General features: G+C 33.8%; 1 long non-coding RNA gene across 1 annotated transcript; it reads left to right on the forward strand.

The window, feature by feature from the left end:
• Nucleotides 1–10214: 10214 nt before the first annotated feature.
• Nucleotides 10215–18908, forward strand: LOC134255371 (uncharacterized). Its single transcript, XR_009989529.1, has 3 exons — nucleotides 10215–10489; nucleotides 12788–12976; nucleotides 18638–18908. It is a non-coding gene; the product is annotated as an uncharacterized LOC134255371 (long non-coding RNA).
• Nucleotides 18909–19243: the final 335 nt, after the last annotated feature.

Genomic DNA, 19243 nt, shown 5'->3' on the forward strand with positions numbered 1-19243 from the left:
GGAAACCTTTCAGGAACAAGTTGTCTATACTAATACTATAGCCAGCCAAGCCTTTTCTGCATACATGTGCACATTTTTAGTTGATGCATCTAAAATATATAGATTTAATTCGGTGTTTCTTTGTTTTCTTTTTATTCAAAAATTTTAAAATGTGATGATGTACACAACAATAATTAGTACCTAGTTTAGAGGATTTTTCGCGCTTGTTTGTAAACAACGCGCGGCATTGTGGGAAATAGGAAGGTACTAAAGACGCGATGTACTAAACACTCCTTTAACCTGATTCAAATTTGTCTGTTAATGTTCCAAACAATTGAATTTTTGTATAGCATGCATATGCCCCGAAGTCATAACGTCTGTACCTAAGTAATTTAAAATACTCAATATTACCATTTAATTAAAAATTAAAAGGTCAGGTTAATATCAGGTCTCTAGTATATCCCGTTTTTAGTGTGCCCCTTCGAGTCGACGTCGGACACATGTTTGTCATGGTTTACAAACTGAAAATAGATGGATTTGTGAAGTTGAACATTTTCTCACGAAGAATCCGTTTGTAGACATACACACTCATTTAATCTGGAGCTACGAAGTACTTTGTCACTTCTCTGGAACATTATACTAAGCAGAATTATCTCGATTCATATATTCTAAGAATCTTGTGTGAATTGTTTACGAGGAAATTCTGACTGTCACATTAACAAGGATGAACACTCTTGACTCGGCTTCGGATTCCCCAGTGATAATTTTATCGAGTGCCGAAAGAGCTGACGGCGACATTTTAATGAATGATTGGCTTGGACCATTGGAATGAAGGTTAGAATATTTTTATCACTTATAATTTACACTACTGATTACATGACAGTGACGTACATTGATGTTATTAGAAATACACAGACACACCGATATATTATCTGTTTTACAGTTCAGACGCTCTCTGTTTGCCTTGTAAATCCCCACAGCTTTATATTTTATTTTTTTTTAATATGAGGATGTAATTTCAACAGTCCTACTATCTATCATAGTGATCATACTCTATAATTATGTTCCCCAAACGAAGTTGGGGAACATATTGTTTTTACTCTGTTTCTTATTATTATTATTAAGGTCTTCCGTTTCCAACGGAAGACCTTACTGTTTTCGTTCGGTTTCTTTTTCCCTATTATTAAGGTCTTCCGTCTTCACGGAAGACCTTATAGTGATTCTACTGTTTCTTATTATTATTATTATTATTATTATTCTTATTTTTTAGACAAATTTTGTGCACGCGATATCTCGAGAACTATTCATCGGTTTTTCATCAAACTTTCAGGGATGATGCGCTCTTATATGCCATTGTTACATTTGGAAGAATTTTGGAACAAGTCACTTCCGGTGCCAAGTTATGGCCATGTTTCTGATTTTAAAATGAAATTTTGTCAGTTCGAGATCTAAAGAACTACTAAAGATATGAACTGGAGACTTGTTGGAGAACATAGGGCATGACTTCTAGATATGCGGAATGTCCTTTTCGTGTGTCGTCAGTACTTCCGGTCGCTACCGGAAGCGAATTTAAAAAATCAAAATTTTCAACTTTTTTGTTTTTCATTATTTTTCTTTGATTTTTATATGGTTAATAGAGACGCTTTACAGAATGCGAAATGTGTAATTTGTTTTAGAATTGAAAAAGTCAATCTCGAGATATTCGCATTTAAAAATTTGAAGCGGCGTTCCCGATGGCGTAATGGTTATCGCGTTGGATTTTCACGCGGGCGACCCGGGCTCGATCCCCCGTGTGACCGATATTTTTTTACGACTTTTTCAGCTAGATTTTTCGTTTTTTATTTCAGAATCGGACGGAAGACCTCTCGTTGCTCGCAACGAGATCGTTTCTAGTTATTATTATTATTATTATTACCGATTTTGTGCACGCGAGTTCTCGGTAGTGGCTCATCCGATTTTGATCAAACTTTTAGATCTGATAGGTATTGGTCTGAACCTTATTGGAATTTTTTTTCGGCGATGACGTCACTTTCGATCTTGAGATATTTTGAATTTTCTGATTTTTAGAGGGTAGGCTTGTCCGGAAAACTCCTCCGAAACGACTTAAGATATTGACTTTAGATTTTTAGTGAAAGTAAAGGAAGAATTGTAGAGTTGCGGGCTGGTGTCCAAATCTTTCTAGCGCAAAAGGCGCCGGAGCTCGGTAGGGCCCGAAAAAATATCTCAGAAACATCTCACAAAATTTGACACCTTTTGTTTCATATATTCTTATCTCTTTATAATTTGTTAAGACATATTGAACGAAAGTTGTGCAGAATTACAAGAACTATTACATGATATGAACAAAATGGGGCTGACTCATCAAATTAGGGGCTCAGAGGGGCCAAAAGTCTTTCATTTTTAACTCTTTAATGATCAATATTTTGTGATACATTACAGAAGCAAAGTTGTTTATATTAACAATTTGCAACAATATATTATAATATTTTGGTCATATGTTACGTAATAAGGGGTCACGAGGGGCCAGAATGCTAAATCTTTGACGCTTCATATCTCGAAAAGGGGGACAATTTTGATAAGCAATATTGAACAAAAGATGGTCAGAATAATGATCTAAACAATATGCATACTTTGAATTTTTGTAAAATGGCCCCATTAAGGACTTGTAGGGGTGGCCCCTAAATATTTATATTAAGTATATCTTCTAAACGAAAAGAAATCTCTGAATAGTTGTAGAACAAAAAGTCTTTGAAATCACAAGAACTTTCGTTTGATATCAAGAAAAAGGGGCTGGCACCTCAAATTAGGGGCTCAGGGGGGCCAGAAGTCTTTCATCTTTAACTCTTTAATGATCAATATTTTGTGATACATTACAGAGGCAAAGTTGTTCACATTAATGATTTGCAACAATATATTACAACATTTTGGTCATATGTTACGTAATTAGGGGTCACGAGGGGCCAGAATGCTAAATCTTGGACGCTTCATATCTCGAAAAGGGGGAAAATTTTGATAAGCAATATTGAACAAAAGATGGTCAGAATAATGATCTAAACAATATGCATACTTCGAATTTCTGTAAAATGGCCCCATTAAGGACTTGTAGGGGTGGCCCCTAAATATTTATATTAAGTATATCTTCTAAACGAAAAGAAATCTCTGAATAGTTGTAGAACAAAAAGTCTTTGAAATCACAAGACCTTTCGTTTGATATCAAGAAAAAGGGGCTGACTCCTCAAATTAGGGGCTCAGGGGGGCCAGAATTTTTTCATCTTTAACTCTTTTATGATCAATATTTTGTGATACATTACAGAAGCAAAGTTGTTCATATTAATGATTTGCAACAATATATTACAATATTTTGGTCATATGTTACGTAATTAGGGGTCACGAGGGGCCAGAATGCTAAATCTTTGACGCTTCATATCTCGAAAAGGGGGAAAAATTTGATAAGCAATATTGAACAAAAGATTGTCAGAATAATAGTCTAAACAATATGCAAACTTTGAATTTTTGTAAAATGGCCCCATTTAGGACTTGTAGGGGTGGCCCCTAAATATTTATATAAAGCACATCTCCTAAACGAAAAGAAATCTCTGAATAGTTGTAGAACAAAAAGTCTTTGAAATCACAAGACCTTTCGTTTGATATCAAGAAAATGGGGCTGACCCCTCAAATTAGGGCTCAGAGGGGCCAAAAGTCTTTTATCTATAACTCTCTAATGATCAATATTCTGTTAAACATTACTAAAGCAAAAGTATTTATCTTAAGGAATTGCAACAATATATGATAAAATTTTGATAATATGTTACGTAATTAGGGGTCAGAAGGGGCCATAATGTAAATCTTTGAAGCTTTATATCTCGAAAAGCGGAAATATTTTGATAAGCAATATTGAACAAAAGATGGCAAGAATAATGTTCTAAGCAATATGCATACTTTGAATTTGAGTAAAACGGCCCCATTGAGGACTTGTAGGAGTGACCCTTAAAAATATTTTTATTTAGCATATCTCCACAACGAATAGAAGATTCTGAATAAGTGTTGAACAAAAAATCTTCAAAATCACAAGACCTTTCATTTGATTTTAAGGAAAAGGGGCTGACTCCTTAAATTAGGGGCTTAGAGGGGTCAAAAGTATTTCATCTTCAACTCTTTCATGATCGATGTTTTTTTTAATAAGTATCCATTATGAGAAGAAAAGATATTCATCTTAATGATTTGCAACAATACATTATAAAGTTTTGATCACATGTTACGTAATAAATGGTTGCAAGGTGCCAAAATGCTACATCTTTGATGCTTTATATCTCGAAAAGAGGGAGTATTTTTATAAGCCATATTGAACAAAAGATGTTCAGAATATTGTGATAAAAATCAGAAACTTAAAAAGAAATGAAGGAAAACTTAATGTCATTCTCTTTTAACGAATATCTCAGTAAAAATCACATCTCATCTTATCGAGAAATTCAACGGAAGACCTACTCGTTGCTCGCAACGAGATCTCATCTAGTTCTTATTCTTATTATTATTTTTCTTCCTGGGAAAATTTTGTCCGCGAGTGATCTTGTAAACTACACATCCGACTTAGGTGAAACCTTTTTAGGGTAAGTAGGCATGTTATGTAGATTTGCGGAATCAAGGTCATTTTGCGCGCACGTGCTTGCAAGAGCGCGCACGTGCAAAACTTAAAATGACCAATATATAATGGATATAACCGTAACTTCTCTATTTTGTGACGAAATGTTTTGAAACTTATAATGTAAGGATATATTAGTAGAATGCACAAGATGACATGGTCAAAATAGCAAGATCGCACGCGCCTGCACGTGTGCTTCGCTCTGATTGGCTGAAACTAAAGTCTCAATATCTTTTTTGTTTTTTGATAAAATCATTTGAAATTTTGAACATAGTCATACATTAGGGAGATCTACAGCCTGTAATATAAGATTTTTCATGAAAGCATGTGCATGCACATGTGCTTGCAAGAGCTCGCACGTGCAACACGAGAAATGTCCAATACAATTGATACAGACGTAACTATTAAAATTATTGATGAAATACTTTGAAACTCATTTTATAAGTATATATTAGTACTATGCACAAGATGACATGGTCAAAATAGCAAAATCGCACGCGCATGCACGTGTGCTTCGCTCTGATTTGCTGAAACTAAAGTCTCAATATCTTTCTTGTTTCTTGTCATAATCCTTTGAAATTTTGAACATAGACCTACATTATGAAGATCTACAGCATGATATGTAAGAATTTTCATGAAATCATGCGCATACCTGCGTGCTGCAATCTGATTGGCTGAAACTTTAAATGGCTATATCTACTTTGTTTTTTGACAAAATGCTTTGAAATTTAAAACATTGTCATGCATTAGGATATCCTACAATATGATATAGAAATAAATCATGAAATCACGCGCATACACGTGTGCTGCAATCTGATTGGCTTAAACTTGAAATGGCTATAACTCCCTTGTTTTTCAACCAAACAGGATGGGATTTAGAATATAGATAGATGTAAGGTACTCCTACAAGAAGGTATGGTCATCATGCACGTGCACGCACGTGCGTGCATTTGGAACGAGTGAAATGAAAAATACACTTGAAAGAGTGACTTTTCATACTTTTGGACTGAATGCTTTAATATATTGTATATTAAAATGTGTAGATAGTGTAGACAAGATGATATGATCATAACGGACATGTATTCACATGCGCACGGGTGCAATGCTAAAATTTGAATATAATTGGTATCCTTCTGAGAAAACGTTGTTAAAGTCAAAATGCACAGAGTTTGTCTTATTTAATGACGCTTACAGGGAATATGGCACCAAAAAGGAGTTGGGGAGCGTTTGGGGAACATCTGTAACGGTCCCCGTTACAATTAGCATTAGTTCAAACTGCACTTAATGTTACAGAATATACGACTGTAAGGGTGAGGGCAGATACTTATTTAGTTTTAATTTAGATTGTGCTTGTCAAGCCGCATTTGACATTTGGTGCATCCATGCTCAATGTTCACACTGAGAGTATATTCAAATGTTTAAATGAATAAACTGCTCATTAAATTACTTCCCATTAGCTCCATGTGAACGTGAGTAAGGATAGCTAGACCTAATTCAATTTAAATAGAAATGAATTTTGAATGTTGCTTAAACATGTTAAAGAAGCTAAGCACTGTGTGTCCAAAGTATACTGCGGAAAAATTGTGTGGAGCAATGTGCAAGTCACAATCTTCTTTTGCCAAGGTGTTACCATAAGAGCTCGCATTATGGGCAGGGATTTGTGCTGCTGTCTGGACTCGCTACAAATAGATGTTCTCAAAAAGTCTTAATTATTTAATATCATACTTTACTGACAAAAAAGGATAAATATTGCTCAGTTAAATTGCAAAAGAAATTTTTTTTAAAAAATTGTAATAATAGAAAGTTTGCTTTTTTTGTTTGATAAGACTGCTGTAATGGTTTAATGTTTGTTTATTTGCCTTAATCATACATTTTTCAGTCATTTCATGGTGCCACCACTTGGGATGGTATTAGCTGCAAATTTAGACTTGTACTCAGCACTCATTGCCTTTAAGAAGTATGAGATCCATTTTGTGCTAACACCTACCCTGACACAGAATCTTGGTTTATGCAGTCTCATAGGAGTAACCTGTCTAAAGCATTTAGCAAGGGGATTGGAACCTGCGACCTAAGGTTCACCTTCTTATTGATACTTTGATTTATAATATTTATTTGAGAATTTCACTCATTCCCATACTTAGAGATATTGATATATATTGTTGAATAGCATCAATTTTAACCTTTAATTAGCTAAGTAAACATGTACTGTGAGGTTTTTAAGGTCTCATTCATTTTATATGCCAGATGCATGTTAAGGAACATTACTGCATAAATGTTTTTATCTTAAATTTAAAGCTTTTTACTAAAATAGAGATATGTTAGTTTTAACCCTCTTCAATTAGGGTAGACCTTTACTATAAACTCAGCAATGTGAGTGTGTTGTGTGAACTTGTGTTAGCAAAACAGTGTGTTGTATGAATTTGTGTTAGCAAGGCAGTGTGTTTTGTGAACTTAATTGTGTTAGCCTGACAGTGGGTTGTGTGAATTCTTGTTAGTTTGACAATGTGTTGCGTAAACTTGTGTTAGCGGGACAGCGTGTTGTTTAAAATCGTGTATAAAGTGTAGGTGTGACAGTGTGTTGTGTAAACTCATGTTAGCTAGACAGAGTGTTGATTGAACTCGTATTAGCGAGACTTCGTGTTGTGTAAACTGGTGTTAGTGAGACTGCGTGTTGTGTTAACTCGTGTTAGCGAGACTGCGTGTTGTGCAAACTCATGTTAGCAAGACAGCGTGTTGTGTGTATTCTTATTAACGAGACAGCATGTTTTGTGAATTTGTGTTAGCGTGACAGTGTGTTGTGTGAACTTGTTATCCTGAAAATTTGTCGTGTGAACTGTTGTTAGAGAGATAGTGTGTTGTGAGAACTCGTGTTAGCAAGATTGCATATTGTGTGAACTCGTGTTAGCCAGACTGCGTGTTATGTGAACTCGTGTTAGCGATATTGCATGTTTTTTGAATTTGCGTTAGCGTGACAGTGTGTTGTGTGAACTCGTGTTAGCCTGACAGTTTGTTGTGTGAAATGATATTAGGATGACAGTATGTTGTGTGAAATGGTATTAGGATGACAGTGTGTTATCGCAACAGCGTTTGGTGCGAACTTGTGTTAGTGAATAGTGAGACAGCCTGTTTTGAGAATTCGTGTTAGCGTGACAGTGTGTTGTGTGAACTCTTGTTAGCCTGACAGTGTGTTGTGTGAAATGGTATTAAAATGACAGTGTGTTGTGTGAAATGGTACTAGGATGACAGTGTGTTATCGCAACAGCATTTGGTGTGAACTTGTGTTAGTGAATAGTGAGACAGCCTGTTTTGTGACTTTGTGTTAGCGTGACAGTGTATCGTGTAAACTCGTGTTAGCGTGACAGTGTATTGTGTAAACGCGTGTTAGTGAGACTGCATGTTGTGTAAACTCATGTTAGCGTGAAAGTGTGTTGTGTGAATTCATCTAAGCGTGACACGGTGACAGTGTGTTGTATGAACTCGTATTAGCGAGACTGCGTGTTGTGTAAAACTTGTGTTAGCGAGACAGCGTGTTGTGTGAACTTGTGTTAGCGAGACAGCGTGTTTGTGAATTCTTGTTCGCATGAAAGTGTGTTGTGTGAACTTGTGTTAGCCTGATATTTTGTTGTGTGAAATTGTATTAGCGTGACAATGTGTTGTGTGTTAGTGTGAAAGTGTTTTTGCATGATTACTTTGCACTTGTATGTTGTCTTATTAGGGAATAGCATAAATGACTGCCTTAATTTGTGTAAACTTCTTTTAATTGATGAAAGAGTACATTAAAATTTACAAATTATATACAGAAAATGTGACAATATCTTATCTCTCAATTTGATAATCTAATTTATAATCTCATGAATTGCACTTTTTATTAGTAAAAAAATTATAGATTAAAACATTTCAATTTCTTTTGGATAGGTGTGGCTCGTCTGAAGACTGAATTTTGATACCAAGCATGACCATGATTTGCCAGAAGATCATCTGTTTGGATGTGACATGGAATAAACAGCATAGTGAAAATAAGTCAAGTGTTGGTTTGTGAAGACAATTTTTAAACACACTGTGTACCATTTTTAAATTTTGATTTGACAACATAAATCCACAAATATGAACATATCAACTGCCCTCAGTTTTTCAAGTGAAATAGTTTCTGTAACAGAAATACATGTACCAGTAATTACATTGGAATAAATGTTATTTTTAAATATAATAATATTTTGTTTGTGTAGCATGTTGACCTATTTATTAAGGTCTTCCCTTTCAAAGTTTAGACTTACTTATTCTAATGATTAAGATATATCCTTTGTCTTCAGCAGGAATAGAAGATCTTATAATACATGTATGTGTATTTTTTACAGAATAACGTAAAAAAAAAATTGTTATTTTGGCACATACAACTAATTAAAGGCATAAACATGTGTATGATTCCAAGGAATTCATTATTCTTTTTTTTTTCCCGCTCGACTTTTGACAGGCGATTTCTCAAAGACCTTTGGACTGATCGTTATGAAACTTTCAGGATAGATAGCTTGTAGTTAAACCTATTTAAACCTGTTTTCAGTTTTTTTAAGCGTGCCTTTATTTGTGAGTTATTGCCCTTTAATTGAAAATTTTTGACGTCTCGTTTCCACTGAAAATCTCAAAAACGACATAAGATATTTACACAAAAGTTGGAGAACTTGTAGCCAATACATTGTAGATGTGCACAACGATAAAATTATATAGCTGATTTCCTCAAGTTTGGAAGCTATAAAACGGCAAATTTTAGTAATTTTTTTTCTTTGAATTTTTGCTTCTTTTTGTGTAATAACTTTTAAACCGAGAATAATTTGGTAAGACATATAATACAAAAGTTGTGGGTAATTACGAGAGCTTTCATATTTGATTAACGAAAAGGGGCTGGCCCCTATAATTAGGGGGCTAATGGCTCATACACGTTTTTTCTGATAGCTAAAAATATTGGTATATTATGGAAAAAGTTTGACGGAAATAATTTCGAACTTATAAAATCTTGTCATTTGATATAAAAAGAAATAAACTTCCAGCTATATTTAATTGTTTTTTATAAAACAAGTATATGTATGTGAGAAACCTTTCAGGAACAAGTTGTCTACTATAGCCAGCCAAGCCTTACTGCATACATGTGCACATTTTTAGTTGATGCATCTAAAAGATAAAGTTTTGATTCGGTGTTTCTTTGTTTTCTTTTTATTCAAATAACTTTAAAATGTGATGAAGTACACAACAATAATTAGTACCTAGTTTAGAGGATTTTTTCGCGCTTGTTTGTAAACAACGCGCGGCATTGTGGGAAATAGGAAGGTATTAAAGACGCGATGTACTAAACACTGATTTGACCTGATTCAAATTTGTCTGTAAATGTTCCAAACAATTGAATTTTTGTATAGCATATGCCTCAAAGTCATACAGTCTGTACATAAGGAATTTAAAATACTCAATATTACCATTTAATTAAAAATTAAAACGTCAGGTAAATATCAGGTCTCTAGTATATCCCGTTTTTAGTGTGCCCCTTCGACTCGACGTCGGCCACATGTTTGCCATTGTTTACATACTGAAAATCGAATGATTTGTGAAGTTGAACATTTTCAAACAAAGAATCCGTTTGTAGACAATCTGCAGCTACGAAGTACTTTGTCACTTCTCTGGAATATTATTCGAAGCAGAATTATCCCGATTCATATATTCTAAGAATCTTGTGTGGATTGTTTACGAGGAAATTCTGACTGTCGCATTAACAAGGATGAACACTCTTGAATCTGCTTCGGATTTCCCAGTGATAATTGTATCGAGCGATGAAGGAGCTGACGGCGACATTTTAATGTATGATTGGCTTGGACCATTGGAATGAAGGTTAGAATATTTTTTTTTTCTTAAAATTTACACGACTGATTACATGACAGCTTAGTAATAGAGCATTGGTATTATTAGAAATACACAGACACACTAAACACAGACACACTAATATATTATCTGTTTTACAGTTCAGACGCTCTCTGTTAGCCTTGTAAATCCACACAGTATTATATTTTATTTTTTAAAAAAAATGAGTACTATACAGGTCCAGTACAATCTCCTGATTTAGCTATATAGCTTTAAATAGCTATATAGCTTTATTAAGCTATTCAAAATAGCTTTATTTAGCTATTTTTATACAGTTTTTCACAAAAATGTTTTTAGCTGAAAATAAACAAAAAGTCGCATGTATTTGACTCTTCATATTTGTACTATGGGCTATCAAAAGAACAACCAAAATCAAAGATAGTTCTAACTTTGCAGCTTTTGAATACTTTTAAGCAAAAGAGAATTTCTATTGTTAGACTAACTGTCCACTACCTTGGGTGCCTTGAGGCATGATTGCTTCTCATTGTGCTGAACTGTTACCAATCAATTATCTTGGTGAACATAATTGGTCTCCATTATGATATCATTGCAGAACTGTATCAATTGCTTTATAAAGCCCCAAAACTTGTAGAACTTTGATTACAAAGTTTCTCAAGGAGACGTAATTTGATGAGTGAATTTTAAATGCATTATTTTAAGAAGACTGTTCAAAGTTGTATATTATCACTGCACCAAGGTGCGCTTTTTTGTACATACTGAGAAAATTACATCTTTTAGAAAAAAATACAGTAAAATAGCTAAATTAAGCTATACTGAATAGCTTGATAAAGCTATAAAGCTATTTAAAGCTATATAGCTAAATAAAGAGATTGTACTGGACCTGCTATATGTAATTTCAACAAGTCTCGCTTTCAAAACCAAAAATGCAAAAATTCCAACACAACAATCGTACTATCTAATCATAGTGATAATACTCTATAAGTCAAACTACACTTATTGTTAGTTACAGTATATATTCATTAATAATAATATATTGACAGTGCGACTGTTCGGGTGATGGCAAATACTTATTCAGTTTTAACTTAGATTAGGCTTGTCAAACCGCATATGCATGCGTAATGGCAAAATTAATGCTTTAGGTGACATGAATTGTAAAAGATGTAATAATAGCCTTACCGACGCCTGACTTTAGAAGTAAAATTTTAATTCGCATTTGTTTTCTTTGCATTAGCTGTCATGTGAACACAGTTTGATTTGCATGAATTTGTTTGCATTAGTTTACTTTGTGATAATTTACTGCGAATTAATTAAACTCTCCTTGTGAACAGGGTAATAGACTTTGAAGTCACATGACCTCGTAGTGTAAGTAACTAAGTTAGACCTACATAAAAGGGGTGCAATGAAACACCTACTACCTCACCATATGATACATATCATGGTATTCTGTTCACGATACATATTACGGTACGTGACATAATATTGTGTTAAAAAGTCAGAGGTTTGTAATCATATACTTTCAACTCAAAAGTTTTAAAAAATGTTCATTAAACTAACACTGGGAAAGTGATAACATCATTGGACCCTTTAAATAAATATGAGGCTGGAAACAGGTTTAACTGCCATGTCTGCAGTTTCATTGACCTCGTGTTTCATGCAGAAGCCATTTTAAGATTGTGAATGAGGAACCAAAACAGACAATTTGGATAATTACAGACCGATTGAACCGAACTGTGATAACAGTTTGTGGTATGGTGAACTGAATCATGAAAACATAAACTGTGGTATACCCTCAAACGGTTTATCGTTGCAATCTTACTACATATCCAGTCTAAAGCTTTAATATAAGTGCTGATTTTAATGTCAGAGCTATGTTATTATTCACTATTTATCTCAATTTATCTATTAAATTAAAGTGAGTTTATTTTTTGGAATATTTTCATAATTAATTCTTACAAGAATGTAACTTAAACATGTTAAAGAAGCAAATCACTCTGGGTCCAAAGTTAATTGTGGAAAAATTGTATGGATCAATGTGCAAGTCACAATCTTCTTTTGCCAAGGTGCTATGATAAGAGATCGCATTATGAGCAGGGATTTGTGCTGCTGTCTGGATTCGCTATAAATAGATGTTCTCAAAAAGTCTTAATTAATATCAAACTTTATTGACAAAAAAGGACAAATTTTGCTCAGTTAAATTGCAAAAGAAATTTGTTTAAAAAAAATTGTAATAATAGAAAGTTTGCTTTTTTGTACATTAAGACTGCAGGAATGGTTTGTTTGTTAATTGGCCTATCAAACATTTTTCAGTTATTTTATGGTGCCACCACTTGGGATAGTATTAGCTGCAAATATAGACTTGTACTCATCACTTACTGCCTTTGAGAAGTATGGGATCCTTTTTGTGCCAACACCTACCGTGACACAGAAACTTGGTTTATACAGTCTCATCGGAGTATCCTTTCTCAAGCATTTAGCAATGGGATTGGAACCTGCGACGTAAGGATCAGCTTCTAACTGATAATTTGATTGATTATAATTATTTGAGAATTTCACTCATTCACATATTTAGAGATGTTAATATATATTGTTGAAAAGCATCAATTTAGACAATTACTTAGAACTCAGGGTCATTGTCCTAAGTAAACATGTACTGTGAGGTTTTTAAGGTCTCATTCACTTTATATGCTTGGTGCATTGTAAAGGAACATTTCTGCGTAAATGTTTTTGTCTTAAATTTGATGCAGTGAATTAAAATCAAGCCCAGCTTCATGAATTTGCAAAGTGAATGCCCTACCACTAGGCTACCTTAACAGACAATGATTTATTGGGTTTATTATATACCGGGTAGCTAATATTTAGTATCTAAGAAAATACAACCAAGAATCTAGAGAATTTTAGCGTTTAATACGTTGATGTTTTTTGAACGCTGCCTTGTATAGCGTATATAAGTATGCCCAAAACATTCCGAATACAAGCGTTCAATATTGAACGCCTCCTTGTAAACAAAAAAAGTTGTCTAGTCAAATCCTCAGAGCTAAATTAACGAAATTAAGTGGCATTTACATAAGATGTGTTTATTTTTTACACAAATTTACTAAAAATTAAGTGCATAATAGATCCATTAAAACCTAAATAAACAAATCATATCACTCAATTGAGTCGATCAGAATGATGATATATTGAACGCTTACAGCACAGACGTTAATTTGAATAACGCTATTTTTAAAAAATCATTAATTTGAGTTTTTTTAGTTGAAATAATTATCATAAATTATTATAGATGTACTTTTTCCTATGGGGTCATACTGTAAACCAACTTTTATTAGCGTGCAAGAAATTTTCGCGAAATTTGCGAGATCCTCGTCATCACGAATATTTCTCGCCATGAACAGGTCCTTAAAGTATCTTTTATATTAAAAACAGTTCGAAGAAGGGCTTGATCGCGAAAAATTAATCATCGCGAACTAGTTCACTATCGGTAAATCGCGAAATAAACTTGTCGCGAATAAAAGTTGGTTTACAGTAAATCCATGGAATCTCAATTTCTGTTTAATCTGTGAATAGAAAATTATGCAGATTTTTTAGACAGTCACTGTATGCCTTACATTTACAAATTTCCGAGGAATATGTGAGACCGCGTACAGGAGTTAATTAATATAACGTGGAAAAATGTACTTCTGCAGTCTGGGAAATGTTTTAGCCATTTAGTAAAGGAGTTATTGAACATGTATTGGTAAATATTGGCACTTGTTGTGTGTTCAAATGCACTTGTGATCTCATGCATTTGAACAGCCAACTCGTGCCAATAAATATTCACCAATATAAGTTAAATAACCCTGTCATAGAGGGAAAATGCTTAGGCAAATACTTATAATGAATTGAAGCTTATACTTATAGAAAATTGATTTTCATTCCCTGTCTTTTAAAAACATTTGGAAAACTAAATGAAAAATTTATTTACATGTACCCCATTAGCTGCAGAATTGTAGCTCTCCAAAATATATGTTGATAGACCGGAAAGCTACATTGCCACCTATTGAAAAAACTTTTTATCAATGAACACAAAAAAGTGCGCTTTGTATTGATTTATTCCTCCATGTTTTTAAAACTATAATCTCAAAATATTACTAACCATGTATTCAGGAATGACAAATCTCACTGCCCAACACCCGGGCTAGTGAATTTTAGGGTTGGTCAAGTGAAATTTAATCAACCACTTACCCGTGGGCAATTGACTTCATCAATTATCCAAAATAAAATCAATATTTTTGCCAATAATAAACTCAGTATTTGTCTTTCTCTTTTTAGCTCACCTGAGTCGAAGGCTCAAGTGAGCTTTTCTGATCAAAATTTGTCCATTGTCTGTCGTCATCGTCGTTGTTGTCGTTGTCGTAAACTTTTCACATTTTCATCTTCTTCTCAAGAACCACTGGGCCAATTTCAACCAAACTTGGCACATAGTATCCTTGGGTGAAGGGGATTCAAGTTTGTTCAAATGAAGGGCCACACCCTTTTCCAAGGGGAGATAATCATGAATTTGTTAAAAATTAATGGCAATTTTAAAAAATCTTCTTCTCCAGAACCGCTGGGCCAGGAAAGATGAAACACATGTGGAAGCATCCTCAGGTAGTGTAGATTCAAGTTTGTTCAAATCATGACCCCCGGGGCAAGGGTGGGGCCAAAATGGCCGACCCAAGTTTTACATAGGCATATATAGGGAAACCTTTTAAAATCTTCTTTTCAAGTACTTCAAAGCTATGATTAGTGATATTTATATGGAATCATCCTCAGGTAGTGTAGATTCTAATTTGTTCAAATGATGAACACCTGGAGAGGGGGGATAAATTCAAGCCCAATGTGCTTAGGTGAGCGCTGTGGCCCCTGGGCCTCTGTTCGAAATATTTATAGAAAGCGTCGCGAAGCCCTTCCGACAACGCCTTGGTGAAGAAAAAAAATCGGACTACTGCACATTCATTCTTTAGAATTTTTTACCACAGTAGTTTTTACCCACAATGCATCACTTAGTAAAGTTGCGTTCTCATTTTTACCATGCGCTAGCTCATCGTTCCTTATGCATTAGTGTTTTGTTACTTTTGATAATTCATTAGCACACTGTACCTAATGTAACACCTTAATGAATAGATATAAGGATATGGAAATAACGAACAGTATTCAATCTCAACGTCCATTAAACAAATATACAAAACAAGAGCAGAGCAAACACGGACCTCCGAAACATCAGAGGTGGGATCAGGTGCCATGGAGGAGTGAGCATCCCCTGCTGACCGGTCACACCCGCCGTGTGCTCATTGTCATAATCAGGAAATAATGGAAAAAATCCGTAGTCAATTCAGTGTATGAATAATGGACTAACAATTGGTATGAAAAACGTCAGTCAGCATTTCATTCAATGATAAATTGTATTTGCTGACAAGGTCATTGTATCGACCATAGAATTTACGAAATGATGACTTTAAACGAGACTGTTGATATTCTTGTTTCATCAACTTGCTTGTCAATAATTTACCTCGTTTAAGAAATTGTTCATACGTAGAGCATGCTCTTGCGTATCGAATCAACTGAGATATAAATACTCCGTATGCAGGTGATGAAGGTATATTGCTGCATAAGTAAGGGAAGTTGACGATAGAAAAGTTAAAGTTATCACGTTTATCATATAGCTTGGTTGTTAGATTACCATTTGTGTCTTTTTCAAGTAAAATATCCAAGTATGAAGCAGATGTGTTGGACTCTGTGGTATCTTTTATCTCAAGCTCACCAGGATATATCGTGTCGACGTAGGAATGGAAATTATCATTATTAATTGACAATACGTCGTCGATATATCTAAATGTCGAGTTGAAGGCCACAGCAAGTGTTTTTTTCTTTTCACGCAAAAGATTTTGCATAAATTCTGCTTCATATGAATATAAAAATAAGTCTGCTAATAACGGAGCGCAATTTGTACCCATGGGAATTCCAATAGATTGTTGGAATACCTGGTCTCCAAAAACCACATAGATATTGTCAATCAGAAACTCAAGCATCTTCTTGATGTCAACTTCAGAGTACTTATGTGTACAATCAGAATTTGTTTTAACAAAATAATTTTTCAAATGACCAATGACGAGGTAAGTAAACTTAAGAGTTCCATTTTTGTTGAAGAAGCAGCTGTCAATGATATCAAAAAGCCTGGATTTTAATTTGTCGTGCGGAATTGTTGTGTATAAAGTTGAAAAGTCGTAAGTTTTTATGCTGTTGATTTTTGTAAAGTCTTGTGATTTCAAATTGTCCAAAAGTTCTTTAGAATTTTTAAGTAATCACATCTGATTTACACCACTTCTTGAATATATAGTTGTACAGTACTCTTGAAGTTTTTCCTTCACTACTGTCAATATTTTAGTGAGAAGTAACGAAAGAGGCTTGGTTGAACATTTACTGGAACCTGCAATGTATCTTTGTTTGTAAGGATTCTTATGAAGTTTCGGAATCCAATATATATAAGGTAGTTCAAATTCATTTTGGCTCTGTGGAATATTAAAAGTATTCAAAACTGACAGGTGATTTTGAAGAATTTCTTCCTTAGAAAGAGTAGTATATGTATAAGTAGGATTACCACTCGTAGAATTAAATCCAAGTTCTTCTAAAATGCAATTAATATAATGAGCCTTACAAATGAAGACAATGTTGTTACATGCTTTGTCGGCAGGAACCAGTACCTACTGATCGTGTAATCTATCTAATTCTTTTTTCACTTCTGGTTTATTGAACACAAAATTGTAGATGGTTTTCATTTTGCCCCTCAATCTTTTAACACGTGACTTTAACATGGATCTGATACATTTAATCCATTCTGACAAGGTGTCAATGTCTTCTTTTTCATATCTAGCCCATCGTCTGGCGTAATTTTCAACAGAATCCATAATATTTATGAAATTCTGACGCCAGTTGAAGGATCGGGGTTCCCTATATTTAGGACCTTTTAAAATAAGTGATCTAAGGTCCTCATTTTGAACTACATTTACGTCACCTGTAATAACGTGTCCAGCAGGACTATAGTTATAGGGCGAAGAAGAACATGAACACGAAAGGGGATTATTTTTCAGATAGTCGATATCCAGGTCATGTAAAGTATTTTTGTAATTGAAAAGTTTGGAAGCAATGGTCGATGTATATTTGTAGGAAATACAAGGCGTAGTCTTTAACTTGAAATATGGTTGGACCCTTTTGTGATTAAGAATATTACTAATATTTACCGCGAATTCCTTTATTTGAAGTTTAAGGAAAAGACGGATTTTTTTAGCTGCATTTTCTTCCGTGAAACGTGCGGGTTTAAAAAGCCTATGATGTGCAATATCCATAATCACAGAACCGAGCCTATATTCAGGTGTCGAGGAATCTAAATTTGGATGTTCCTTGGTCTTTTCAAGAAGACTATTTAAAAGTTTCAAAGGCACAGAGTAAAGTTTGGTTCGAATATATAAAAATCATAACCAAATACCTTCTTTCTGACTGATTAATCATTTAAAGCCATATATGGCGTATGTACAATGAAAATTATTAGACTAAAATTTTAAGAACTTAATATTTGTATCATTATTTTATATAAAGATAGACCTTTTCCGTAAATTACAAAGTCTAACTCAACTGCGTTATAAAGATATCACAATTTAATTTGGATTCTCTGAATTTTCACCGACTCGGAAGAAAATACAAAAGATTTAGAGATAAAATCGTATTATTAGATGAAACGAGGTGTTCTCTGTGTTCAGAATTTATGAAAAGTTTTAATTTAAATGTATTAACTATATTTCTTTACTAAATTTTGTATTTTTCAAAAATATATTTTTTTATCAGTTACGCCATATATGGCTTTAACAACTGTTAACCATTACCATTCCTAATATTTTTTTTATATGAACAAATAATGTAAATTTCCTTTTGAAATCATGAAAATCTAATGTGTTATTTAAAACATCCTCAAATGTCTGCTTGTTAACATATATTCATAAATTATTATAGAGTAGTTTTAAAAATAATACACATGCAGAAAATGTGATAGTATCTTTGAATTCAGTTTGATGGTTTATCTTATATTATAAGGTGCACTTTAAAAAAAAAAAAAATCAATGAAAAATTTCCATTTCTTTTTGATAGGTGTGACTGTGACTGTCATCTGAGTACTGAAATTTGCTGCCAAGAATGATCATGATTTGCCAGAAGAGCATCTGTTGGGAGATCAGATGACAAAGTATAAACAGCGAAATGAAGATGAAACTGTCGTGTGAAACAGTCTCAGTTTAAGAAGATGACTTTAAATATAGCATATTCAAATTTTGATTTGAGAAAAAGACATTAATTCACAATTTGACAAACATGAACATATCAACTGCTTTCAGTTTTTCAAGAGAAATAGATTTTGTTACAGAATCTAGTATGTTCAGTTTGGAATAAATGTTCTTTTTAAATGTGTCAGATCTTGCATGTTTACATAGACCTGTATTAAGGTCTTCCGTTTCTAAGGGAAGGCATACAAATGCTAAATTTAAATGGTTAAGATGATAAATCTCTGTCTTCAGCAGCAAAAGATATAATATGTGTATTTTTACAGTATTATGGAAGGAAAGTTACTATCTTGGCACAAACAACTACACCATAAACATAAGTGCATTTTTCAGCACAAAGGACATGGTACATGTTGTTTTAAACGTAAGATCAAAGAGATGTCTTATCATATTTCAAAGTCAACAGAGCACTAAATCT

Source organism: Saccostrea cucullata, unplaced genomic scaffold (assembly GCF_032062105.1).
Source record: "Saccostrea cucullata isolate Sc308-1 unplaced genomic scaffold, CSIRO_AGI_Scuc_v1 ctg1970, whole genome shotgun sequence".
Lineage (NCBI taxonomy): Eukaryota > Metazoa > Mollusca > Bivalvia > Ostreida > Ostreidae > Saccostrea > Saccostrea cuccullata.